This window comes from Lynx canadensis, chromosome C2, assembly GCF_007474595.2.
Source record: "Lynx canadensis isolate LIC74 chromosome C2, mLynCan4.pri.v2, whole genome shotgun sequence".
Taxonomy (NCBI): Eukaryota; Metazoa; Chordata; class Mammalia; order Carnivora; family Felidae; genus Lynx; species Lynx canadensis.
The window spans coordinates 120,390,347-120,402,429 of record NC_044311.2 but is presented as its reverse complement, the minus strand read 5'-3'; the positions used below and the strand labels follow the sequence as shown (position 1 = coordinate 120,402,429).

General features: G+C 36.0%; 1 protein-coding gene across 1 annotated transcript in view; it reads left to right on the top strand.

The window, feature by feature from the left end:
- Window positions 1–12,083, top strand: part of CADM2 (cell adhesion molecule 2) — a 1,081,856-nt gene that overhangs the window by 900,457 nt on the left and 169,316 nt on the right. The window lies entirely within an intron of this gene.

The window sequence follows — 12,083 nt, the reverse complement described above, 5'->3', positions numbered from 1 at the left end:
TTTTTTTTTGCATAAGCTTTACAGAGTAGAATGAAACATAATTTTCATCTAACCTTCTGCCACCATGAGTCTAACTCAGAAATCCCTTTGGTGCCTCTGGATAGCTCTGTACTCAAAACCACAGGTGGTTTCATTGCAGCTTTTAATCTTCTGTGCAGCAAGGAAGTGAATATTTGCCATTTACTGTGGGAAAAAGATGAGCATTGCCTTTTTAAATGTACAAGCTCCTTGAGAAGTTATATTTTATAAACTTTATAACTTTTATAAAGTTTTTTAAGTTTTATTTCATGTATAAGCTTATTAGTTTGTAGCTTGAGCAGTTACTATCATAGGATCTTAAGATTTTCGTTTCCAGCAAACTAACTTTTGCATTAGGGTGTGAGGCAGAATTCCATGACAAGGCTCATTGACCCACATCCTTGTATAATCTCTTCCCCTTGAGTGTCGAAGGCACTTGTGAATATAGTATTTGTGGTATCACTTCTGTGATCAGGTTACCTTATATGGCAAAAGAGATTTTTGCAGATACAATTATGTGTCCCTTTTGAGCTCATCAAAGGGAGATTGTCAAGGGAAAGCCTGACATAATGAGCTGAGGTTTTTATAAAAGATGAAGTGTCAGAGGGAAATTCTCCTCCTGGCCTGGAAAAAGTAAACCACTTTCTTGTGAACTATCTTTGGGGGTCATGTGGCAAAGGACTGTGGGTGATCACTAGTTGCTTAAAGCAGTTTCTGAGTGACAGCTAATGAAAAATGGGGACCTCAGACATACAGCCTCAAGGAAATAAACTTACCAATAATGAGTGAGCTTGAAGAAAACCCTAAAACTCAGATGGGAATCACAGTCCCAGCCAACACTTTGAATTCAGCTGGTGACACTGAGAAGAAGGCCAGGCCTTCTCTGGACTCCTAACCCACAGACATTGTGAGATAATAAATATGTTTTGGTTAAGCCATTAAGCTTATGGTAATTTGTTTTGCAGCAATAACAGAAAACTGAGATCTAGAGAAACAGAATAATTGGCAAAGATTGGACTTGAGTGTTCTAAGACCTAGCACTTGAGTTTGGGGAGAAATCTGAGGCCTGGAAGAGTATTTAAGAGATGTCTCAAGCATGAGTTAATAAGGCACTAACCTCATGGATAAAATGGAATTTTAAAAAAGCGGGAACATAAATTTGAAAGATAAGTGAAATTGCAGATGAACTTGATGAATGATTCTGACAGATGAAGCAACAACAAAAGTCAAGACAATATAATTTGGGTGTTTGAGTGACTTGAGTAATGAGCGTATGGAAATAAGAAAGGCATTAGGTGGGGTGCTGGGTGACTCAGTCAGTTAAGCATCCAATTTCAGCTCAGGTCATGATCTCATGGTTTGTGAGTTCAAACCCTGCCTCAGGCTCCATGCTGACAGTGCAGAGCCTGCTTGGGATTCTGTCTGTCTTCTCTCTCTGCCCTTTCTGCACTGTCTCTCAAAATAAATAAGTAAACTTAAAAAAAAAAGAAAGGCATTAGAAAAAATTAGTTCATAAATATGTGATCATATTTAAAATATTGAAGTTGAAATTATTATATCGAATCTAAAAGTTAAGCTTAGTAGCCTTTTGGAGTTAGGTGACTTATGTCTAGAAAAGGGATTTTGACCATTAAAAGGTTTATCATCTCACAATGAGGGACATTTGTGGTTCTAACCTTTTTAAAAAATATTTTTTAATGTTTATTTATTTGCAAGACAGAGAGAGACAAAGCACAAGCAGGGGAGGGGCAGAGAGAGAGGGAGGCACAGAATCTGAAACAGGTTCCAGGCTCTGAGCTGTCAGCACACAGCCCTACCTATGCAGGGCACAAATCCATGAACCGCGAGATCATGACCTGAGCCGAAGTCAGACGCTTAACTGTCTGAGCTACCCAGGCGCCCCAGTTCTAGCCTTTTTAAATAATCATCACTCTTCATATGTGCAGCACTTCCCCCCACGGCCCCCACCATGAGAATTATGCACTGAAGGATGTGCATATCCAGCAAAGCCTGACTTTGTGGTGAGTCACTGAAGCTTGTCAGTGCCTAATAGTATTGCCTGCATTCTACAAGTGTTATTTATTTATTATACATTGTGAGTTTCAAATGTTTGACCATCAAGCTTAAGTTAGCTTTAGCTGTGTTTCTCCATGCAAACAGGTTTTTTGACATTCAATGTAATGTCAATCAAAAATAATGCAAAAGCTCATTGCAAACATAGTGTAATTTTACTGTAAGACTACTTAGTAAATAATTTTTCAGCATTTGGAAGCATGAGAGTGAATTTCTGAACTCTGTGTTTCTCGAAAAGTAGACTTTATATTATTTGGATTAGAATCAGCTGAGGTTCTAGTTTAAAAAAAAATGCCAATCCCTTAAAAAAAATGCTGATTCCTGGTCTTAATGCAGACCTTTAAAATTAGAATTCCTCGATGTCAGACCTAGAAATCCTAATATTTATTAAGTACCTCTGGTGATCCTTAGCTATTTTTTGAGAATGCATAGGATTAGAGACTACTAAGGCAAGTATTAATAAATATTCAAGGAAAAAAGGAAGGGGATTCCAGTCTACTAAATTTAGAAAGAAACTCTTAATATTCCATGTACATTCTAAGTCTGTTCTTACAAGGAAATTCTCTAAAACTAAGTCCAAATATACTTTAGCATGTTAACATTTCTGAGAATTAGTGCAAAAATTCCTTTAGCCAACATCTTAGCAGTATTCTTTGACCACGTTTGTTTTTGTTTCTTGTTTTTTTGTTGTGTTGCATTGAATTCTATGAAATCTACTTTTAAAAATGGTAGATTATATATTTAATTTAAATATTCTGTTTGGTAGTGCAAAACTAGATTTGTCCTAAAGCTTCATTTATTATCAGTTTTATAAAACTTTAATGTGAATGAGAGTAATATTAACATGTAACACAGGGGTTGTGAATTTTCTGAAGCTAAACCTAAAAGAAAATAAAAAGGAAAGATTTGTGTCCCCTGAGTTTAAAGTCCCTGCATCATGTACGATAAGGATTAACTGAAAGTATTAACATTTAAACTTGTAAACCATAAATCAGGGTTTTTTCATGTTCTTGTGTTTATACTTACCACTTTGGAAATGTCCTTGCCACTTAAATCTGGATCATGCTGGACATGTATTAAATGATGAAAGAAAATAGCGTTAACAATACCCGTATGTGGGGTGTGTATGTCTGTGTGAGAAAAGAACATGCAAAATTTGGAGGTTTCTGAATGCTGTTAAGATATTACCTCGAGATGCTGCAGGCTACACTATGAGATATATTAGGGGCACATGGGTGGCTCAGTTGGTTGGGCGTCTGACTTTAGCTCAAGTCATGATCTCAAGGTTTGTGGGTTCAAGTATGTCAAGTATGTTTGTGGGTTCCGCTGGCTTTGTGGAACTTTCCTGGGATTCTCTGTCTCCCTCTCTCTCTGCCCCTAACCCACTTGTGCTGTCTCCCCTTCCCTCTCAAAAATAAATGAACAAACATTAACAAAAAATTTATTTAAAAAGAGACATGGAAAGAGATAAAACAATTGTTTCACATAAGTGTGAATGGTTGATGAAAGCAAATAATCACCAAAAAAACCATTGAGAAACTTTCCTTTTTAATATTTTTATTTTTTAAAAATAGCTTTATTGAGATATAATAGAAAACAATATACACATATCTGAAGTGGACAGTTTGATATATTTTCACGTGTGTATATAGCAATGAATCCTTACTACAATCAAGTTGATGAACATATCCATCATCTGTTAAAGTTTTTTCATACTCTTTAGTAATCCTTTCCTCCCCACTCCTCATTTCATGCTCAAATCACAGCCACTGTTCCGATTTATATCATTATAGATTAGTTTACATTTTCTCGAATTTTTAGACTCATTTAATATTCTTTTCCCTCTGATTTTTCTTAGTATAAATATTTTGAGATTCATCCATGTTGTTACATATATATTGCTGATAAGTATTCTATTGTGTGGATCTATACCTTAATTTGTTTATTTATCTAGAGATAGACATTTGGATTGTTTATAGTTTGGGGCTATTGTATTAAAGCAGTCATGAACATTTGTGTATAAGTCTTTCTGTGTACATATGCTTTCATTTTTCTTGGGTAAATGACTAGGAGCAGAATGAGTGAGTCATATGGCAGACATATGTTCAGTTTTAAGAAGACATTTCCAAACTGTTTTCTAAAGTGGCTGTACTACTTTATGAAGTCCAACTTTTCCATTTTATCATTATTTATTTGTTACTTTTATGAATCATGCTTTGGTGGTTGCTATATGTATTTTTTTTTCCTAACACCAAGATCACAAAGAATTACTTTCATAAATTTCATATGTGTATGTTTTGAATGTATTTTGAGTTATTTTGTGTTTTCAATGCCCTTACCTTTTATTTCTCTGAGCTGTATTATTTCTAGGTCAGTTTCGATAGATTGATTGATCTCATTATAGATAGCATTTTTCCGCTTCTTCGAATGCAGTTTTTGATTGGGTTGCAGACATTGTGAATTTTACCTTTTGGTGCAGAATATTCTCATACTTGTATAAATCTTATTAAGCTTCCTTCTGGTTAAGTTACTTAGAAAGAGTTTAATCCTTTCAGAGTTTCTAAAATGTTCTTAGGCAAGGGCAGAGCGGCATTTATTCTAGGAATTATTGTTTTCTTGTTACCAAGGAAGGTAAAATCCTTCTGAGTGCCCAGTGTACCAGTTACAAGATTTTTCAGTCAGATTGGTTAAAACAGGCATATTCCCAGCCCTGTGTGAGTATCATGTACTATTTCATCTAATCCTTTTAGATGTTTTTTACCCCAGCCTCAGTTTCCTCCCATAGATACACCGTTCAGTACCTACTTTGCTGAATACTGGTTAAGAGATCTCTGGGGTTCTCTCTTTGTGCAACTCTTTTTTTTTTTTCATACTTTTCCCTGAAAACTTTAAATAATAGTTTTACTTAATGGCAGTACATTTTAATTTTTTTCTGTTTGTTTATTTTAAGGTAATATAATGAATTTAAGGGGATATACATGGATAAGAGTGAAATGTGCCCATACTTACTTTGACATAATATTTTACATCTTTTGAAGTGACACTCACTCTGATGATCAGGGTCCTGGGGGAGTGGCTGTAGACTGGTTTTTACGACTTGCCTCTCTGGCTTGAAATGTCTACTCTATGAGTGAACTGGGGTGAAAGCCATGAAGGTCTTTGAATTCTTGGCCCATGAGTCTGGATTGGGTAGAGGAACAGATCCCCAACCTCTCAGCCACACTCAGATGGAATTGGGCCTCTTCAATGAAGAGCAGAAGTGAGAGGAATATGGGAGTGAGGCCACCTGGCTCCACAGGGAAAATACTGAAGTCTTTGAAAGGGAGCTGGTGAGAAAGAGGAGTCCCCTCTTCTTGGAGACATTCGCCAGGAGGCAAGCTTCCCTTGTGCTGAGTTAGAGGTGGAGTGAAATAGGGAGCAGGTCATGTCCTAAATACCACAGATCATATCTATTTTCACTAATATTCAATAGATTTCCTTGAATAATTGTTTCTTGATTTGCTGTATACTATTAGCACAATTTTTATATTTTAGCACAATTAGCACATAAATGTGTGTGCTTTTAAATAATTTTCACCAGTTCTGGTTGTTTTGCTGGAGAGGGAGTCTCCAGAGTCCCTTATGCTGGCTATTCTGGAATTTACCCTCTGACTTCATTTTTATACTCATGTGTTTTTACAATGTTGACCCATAAAGTATTCTACTATATGATCTTTCAAGTATCTTCCATTATTTATTCTTATAAATTGTTTCATCTCTCATTCTTGCTATTTTTTCAGAAGAAAACTATATTTCTCTTCTTGATCAGTTTATATTTAAAATTTATTTTTTGCCTCTGTATGACATGAAACAATTTCATAATTTCAATTTTCCTGATAATTATAAGTAATTTGTAATTATGTTCTTTTCTTTATCAGTTTTATATGAAATGATCATGTATGAATTTTAAAAAAAGATTTAACAGTTTGATGTATTTTTAATTCAGTTATTTTTATTTTTATTTTTTGTAGAGATACAGTACAAATTGGTGAGAGGGGCAGAGGGAGGGAGGAAGGGAGGGAGAGAGACAGAGAGAGCGAGAGAGAGAGAGAGAGAGAGAGAGAATCTTAATCAGGCTCCACACTTAGTGCAAAGCCCAATATGGGGCTGGATCCCATGACCCTGGGATCATGAGCTAAGCCGAAATCAAGATTAGACACTCAACTGACTGAACCACCCAGGCACCCCTAAATCAGTTATTTTTAATTAGCCTTTTTAAAAATGATGTTGCCAATCTTCTCTCTCCCTTTTTATCTACAGCTAAATGTATCTGGACTCCCACCTTTGGGAAGTTCTGATACAGGGAACTCTGATATAGTTGGGCTGCACTAAGGATTGCTATGCATCAGGAAAATAGTTAAGGGAAGAATCAAAGGGCAAGTACAGGGTAAATATAAATCTGAGTGAAAGAAAAGAAGTAACAATCAATAGTAGTCAATAAGAGTGGAAAAAGATAATAAAACAATAGAACTGCATCAGATAAAGATTATTTATTTGCATGTAGTGTGTCTGATTCCCAATTGTCGATGATTTATCTCCAGCTTTTGTACTTGTCCAAAATGGAAACTGTCCAGTTATTCAGCGGTTAAACCAATGACATCTTCAGTTTTGCAGGAGATTGATGATAAGAGGATTAGAGAGAGAGAGAGAGAGGCAAATCATAAGAGACTTTTTTAACTATAGAGAGGATTAATGGAGGGGAGGTGGGCAGGGGATGGGCTAACTGGGTGATGGGTATTAAGGAGGGCACTTGTGATAAGCACTGTTGTGTTATATGTAAGTGAGGAGTCACTAAATTATACTCCTGAAACCAATATTACACTATATCTTAACTAACTAGAATTTAAATAAAACCTTTAAAATTTTTTTTAAAAAAAGAAAAGAAATCCACTACACAAAAAAATGGTAACAAATTAACAACTGCCCACAAGTTGTACATGTTGACATGATCTGAGTCTACTAGACTAAAGAAAGGAATGATTTACCTGATTGAATATGGCCATTATTCTAATTAATTAAGAACAGACTTATTAGCATCTATGATGTTCCAGACCCTGTCGAGATACTGGATATGAGAACCATGAAGAAGTATAAAAATTAAGAATATTTGGAGACAAAATATAGTAAAGAGAGAGAAGAAGGGGGAGGAATAATGGAAAAAAAACAAAAAGTAGTAAAAAAAAAAAGCAAGGCAAAAATGTAAATTCTAAATTATCCCTTATTTTATGAATACATGAATTATATTGAACCTGGTGAAGCCTAGAGGGTAATTGAAATTTAAAAATGATATGTTGCTCATAGGGCACCTGAGTAGCTCAGTCGGTTAAGTGTCCAACTTCAGCTCAGTTCATGATCTCACAGTTTGTGAGTTTGAGCCCCGCATCGGGATCTGTGCTGACAGCTCAGAGCCTAGAGCCTGCTTTGGATTCTGTCTCCCTCTCTCTTTGGGTCTGTGTCTCCCCTCCCCAGCTGCATCTCCCCTCTCCAGCTTACACTCTGTCTCTCTTTCTCTCTCAAAAAATAAATGAACATTAAAAAAATGTTTAAAAATTTAAAAGTGATATGTTGCTCAGAAAACAATATAGCCTGTTAAAAACTGATCAACAAAACTTTTGTAGTATATGATATAGAGAAACATTATAACATTCAGAAAGCTAATTTCTCAAGATAGATGTTTTACTGATGCAAATGATGCATTTTCACAACACGTAGATGAGGGGCAGGTTGATATTTCTTACATGTGCTGAATGCTACAGGAGTCCATAAAATAAATTGTTTGATGACTAGAAAATTGCATCACCATAGGTGTCTCAAAGGAATTACACTTATCTGCTGCTTATAATATTTACTCAAATGGATAGATACTTTTATTTTCTTATAGAGTTTACTCTAATGGATAGGATTTAAATTTTTTCTGCCATCTTTTATCATCTTTTTGGGCCTACAATAAAACACCTTTTAAAGTAGAAAATAGAAGAAATCTTTCAGTCTTTAGTAGAAGAAAGGACATTATAATCTGTACAAAGATAGTGAATTCCCTGAGGCATAAGACTTAGAGTCAGGTAATTTTTTTTTCCATTCAAATGGTGTGATCTTTTTGATTCAGCCTAAACGCGCGCGCACACACACACACACACACACATACATGCACACGCACACACACACACAACCAGTGCACAAAATATAAAATCTTTTCGTAGAAAGTGCTACAAGTGAAAGTTGAATGGTACTGAGGTTCACTCCAGCTACTCTCAAGTGAAAAGAAGTTATCATAAGTTTTTTTCTGGCCATGGCCAAGTGAAAGAAACATGAGGAAACCTGGTTATAGCTACAAAGGTTATTCCCTGGACATAAAGAGTTTACTCACTAACTGGCTTCATAGTGACTTAGCTCCTTTCTGTCTACAGTTGCTACCAGCTATCTGCTTCTTCCTCTATTTTGCATAGATTACCCTACCTCATGAATTATGGTCTCCTATTAGACTGACTAAATCATGGCTTTTCCAGAACTAGGAAATGTAGGAACTGTGGGATATAAGTGTGTGTGCATGCTCAAGCATGTGTTTTTAACTTCAATTATTTTTTAATTCTTTAAGGTTTTAAATCATGTTAGGATAAATGATAGAGAAGGGATGCCTGGGTGACTCAGTCAGTTAAGGGTCCAACTCTTGATATTAGCTCAGTTGATGAGATTGAGCCACACATTGGCTCTGTGGTGAGCATGGAGGCTGCTTGGGATTCTCTCTCTCTCTCTCTCTCTCTCTCTCTCTCTCTCTCTCTCTCCCCTTTCTCTGCACTTTCTCATGTGCTCTATCTCTCAAAATGAATAAATAGACATTTTTTAAAAAGGATATATGATAGAGAATCTAGAACACACTACTTTAATCACATTGTTCAATCACATTGTTTCTGCTTGGGGATAAAGCCTCATGCCTGCCACCCTGGAGATTAGTCACCCTGGGCACGGGGTCCTCAGGTTTAGTCATACCTGGCTCAAGTCATGTGCTACAGAACATGGCAATTTATAGGCAAGGAATGTCTGCAAAAGAAATTACATAGAAGAATTTACTATTAAAAGGCAAACCTGGTTATGGCAAACCCTGTGAATTCACATTCATTAAGTATAGGTGCTATAGAGGATTACAAATTTATTTTCACATTTCAGTATAAATTTTAGATTTTATGACTCTAATTTCATTGTATATAAAATATTAAGGAGCCCCTAATAAAACATTGTGGTCTGGGATTAGATTTGCACAAGACTGCTATTTCTTCCTTTACCATCCTCTTTTTGGAGTTTTGTATTTATGAATAATAGGCAGAGGGTAAACTAAGCTCAAATTGCCCAAGAAAATTTCACAAACTCTGCAGGATATATCTCATAGCTCATGAACATGCTGTATAAGTCAGAAAGAGGAACACCTTGTTGAAACTGGCAAATACTATATTTAGCTCATGATATTAGTATTGCTGAAATAATGAGCAGTATTCATATTGCTTCTGATTATTCAAAGAAAGTGATAATAAATAAAAGAAGATTTTCCTGAAGACAATAATCTCTATTTTGCTTCTCACAACAAGTATTAACTAATTTCCTAAGTAACCATTTTCCCCAAAAATAGTCTGTTTCCCATATTCTTTTCTTTTTTTTAATCTTTTTTTAATTTAATTTTTTATTTTTTAAAACTTACATACAAATTAGTTAGCACATAGTGAAACAATGATTTCAGGAGTAGATTCCATAATGCCCCTTACCCATTTAGCCCATCCCTGTTCCCACAACCCCTCCAGCAACCCTCAGTTTGTTCTCCATATTTATGAGTCTCTTCTGTTTTGTCCCCCTCCCTGTTTTTATATTATTTTTGTTTTCCTTCCTTTGTATTCATCTTTTTGTCTCTTAAAGTCCTCATAAGTGAAGTCATATGATTTTTGTCTTTCTCTGACTAATTTCACTTAGCATAATACCCTCCATTTCCATCCACATAGTTGCAAATGGCAAGATTTCATTATTTTTATTGCCGAGTAATATTCCATTGTATATATATACCACATCTGCTTTATCCATTCATCCATAGATGGACATTTGGGCTCTTTCCATACTTTGGCTATTGTTGATAGTGCTGCTATAAACATGGGGGTACATGTGTCCCTTCGAAACAGCACACCTATAATCCTTGGATAAATGCCTAGTAGTGCAATTGCTGGGTCATAGGGTAGTTCTATTTTTAGGTTTTTGAGGAACCTCCATACTGTTTTCCAGAGTGGCTGCACCAGCTTGCATTCCCACCAACAATGCAAAAGAGATCCTCTTGCTCTGCATCCTCGCCAACATCTGTTGTTGCCTGAGTTGTTAATGTTAGCCATTCTGACAGGTGTGAGGTGCTATCTCATCGTGATTTTGATTTGTATTTCCCTGATGATGAGTGAAGTTGAGCATTTTTTCATGTGTCAGTTGGCCATCTGAATGTCTTCTTTGGAGAAGTGTCTATTCATGTCTTTTGCCCACTTCTTCACTGGATTATTTGTTTTTTGGGTATTGAGTTTGATAAGTTCCTTATAGATTTTGGATAATAACACTTTATCTGATATGCCATTTGCAAATATGTTCTCCCATTCTGTCCATTGCCTTTTAGTTTTGCTGATTGTTTCCTTCACTGTGCAGAAGCTTTTTATTTTGATGAGGTCCCAGTAGTTCATTTTTGCTTTTGTTTCCCTTGCTTCCAGAGACGTGTTGAGTAAGAAGTTGCTGCGGCCAGGGTCAAAGAGGTTTTGCCTGCTTTCTCCTCAAGGATTTTGATGGCTTCCTGTCTTCCATTGAGGTCTTTCATCCATTTGGAGTTTATTTTTGTGTATGGTGTAAGAAAGTGGTCCAGGTTCATTCTTCTGCATGTTGCTGTTCCAGTTTTCACAGCACCACTTGCTGAAAAGACTGTCTTTATTCCATTTTCTAGTCTTTCCTGCTTTGTCAAAGCTTAGTTGGCATACTTTGGGGGTCCATTTCTGGGTTCTCTCTTCTGTTCCATTGATCTGAGTGTCTGTTCTTGTGCCAGTACCATACTGTCTTGATGATTACAGCTTTGTAGTATAGCTTGAAGTCTGGGATTGTGATGCCTCCTGCTTTGGTTTTCTTTTTCAAGATTGCTTTGGCTATTCGGGGTCTTTTCTGGTTCCATATAAATTTTAGGATTATTTGTTCTAGCTCTGTGAAGAATGCTGGTGTTATTTTGATAGGGATTGCATTGAATATGTAGATTGCTTTGGGTAGTATCTACATTTTAACAGTATTTGTTCTTCCTATCCAGGAGCATGGAATCTTTTTCCATTTCTTTGTGTCTTCTTCAATTCTTTCATAAGCTTTCTATAGTTTTCAGTGTATAGATTTTTCACTTCTTTGGTTAGATTAATTCCTAGGTATTTTATGATTTTTGGTGCAACTGTAAATGGGATCGATTCCTTGATTTCTCTTTCTGTCGCTTCATTGTTGGTGTATAGGCATGCAACCGATTTTCTGTGCATTGATTTTATATCCTGCAATTTTGCTGAATTCATGAATCAGTTCTAGCAGTTTTTTGGTGGAATCTTTTGGGTTTTCCATATAGAGTATCAGGTCATCTGCGAAGAGTGAAAGTTTGACCTCCTCCTGGCCCATTTGGATGTCTTTTATTTCTTTGTGTTGTCTGATTGCTGAGGCTAAGACTTCCAATACTATGTTGAATAACAGTGGTGAGAGTGGACATCCCCATCTTGTTCCTGACCTTAGAGGGACAGCTCTCACTTTTTCCCCATTGAGGATGATATTAGCATTGGGTCATTCATATATGGCTTTTATGATCTCGAGGTATGATCGTTCTATCCCTACTTTCTTGAAGTTTTTATCAAGAAAGGATGCTGTATTTTGTCAAATGCTTTTTCTGCATCTATTGAGAGGATTACATGGTTCTTGTCCTTTCTTTT